This window comes from Arachis stenosperma, chromosome 4, assembly GCF_014773155.1.
Source record: "Arachis stenosperma cultivar V10309 chromosome 4, arast.V10309.gnm1.PFL2, whole genome shotgun sequence".
NCBI lineage: Eukaryota > Viridiplantae > Streptophyta > Magnoliopsida > Fabales > Fabaceae > Arachis > Arachis stenosperma.
Genome location: NC_080380.1, coordinates 144,426,454 through 144,427,336, shown reverse-complemented (window position 1 = coordinate 144,427,336; position 883 = coordinate 144,426,454). Strand labels below are relative to the sequence as shown.

Sequence of the window (883 nt, the reverse complement as noted above, 5' to 3'; positions counted from 1 at the left end):
CATTTTCTTTTTCTCTTCTCTTTCATATGAGCAGGAGCAGAGACAAAGGCATTCTTGTTGAAGCTGACCCTGAACCCGAGAGAACCTTGAAGAGAAAGCTAAGAGAAGCCAAGGCACAACTCTCTTTAGAGGACCTGACCGAATTCTTCAAGGAAGAAGAACACATGGCAGCCGAAAACAACAACAATGCCAACAATGCAAGGAAGGTGCTGGGTGACTTCACTGCACCTACTCCTGATTTCTATGGGAGAAGCATCTCTATCCCTGCCATTGGAGCAAACAACTTTGAGCTTAAGCCTCAATTAGTTTCTCTAATGCAAAAGAATTGCAAGTTCCATGGACTTCCAATGGAAGATCCTCATCAGTTCTTAGCTGAATTCTTGCAAATCTGTGACACAGTCAAGACTAATGGGGTTAACCCTGAGGTCTACAGACTGATGCTATTCCCTTTTGCTGTAAGAGACAGAGCTAGAATATGGTTGGATTCTCAACCTAAAGAAAGCCTGGACTCTTGGGAAAAGCTAGTCAATGCCTTCTTGGCAAAGTTCTTTCCACCACAAAGATGGAGTAAGCTTAGAGTGGAAGTCCAAACCTTCAGACAGAAGGATGGAGAATCCCTCTATGAAGCTTGGGAAAGATACAAACAATTAATCAGAAGATGTCCCTCAGACATGCTTTCTGAATGGAGCATCATAGGTATTTTCTATGATGGTCTCTCTGAACTATCTAAGATGTCCTTGGATAGCTCTGCTGGAGGATCTCTTCATCTGAAGAAGACGCCTGCAGAAGCTCAAGAATTGATTGAAATGGTTGCAAATAACCAATTCATGTACACTTCTGAAAGAAATCCTGTGAACAATGGGACTAGTCAGAAGAAAGGAGT

General features: G+C 42.6%; 1 non-coding gene across 1 annotated transcript; it reads right to left on the bottom strand.

Moving 5' to 3' along the window:
• Positions 1-569: 569 nt before the first annotated feature.
• LOC130978195 (small nucleolar RNA R71) lies at positions 570-677 on the bottom strand. Its single transcript, XR_009085851.1, has one exon. It is a non-coding gene; the product is annotated as a small nucleolar RNA R71 (small nucleolar RNA).
• Positions 678-883: the final 206 nt, after the last annotated feature.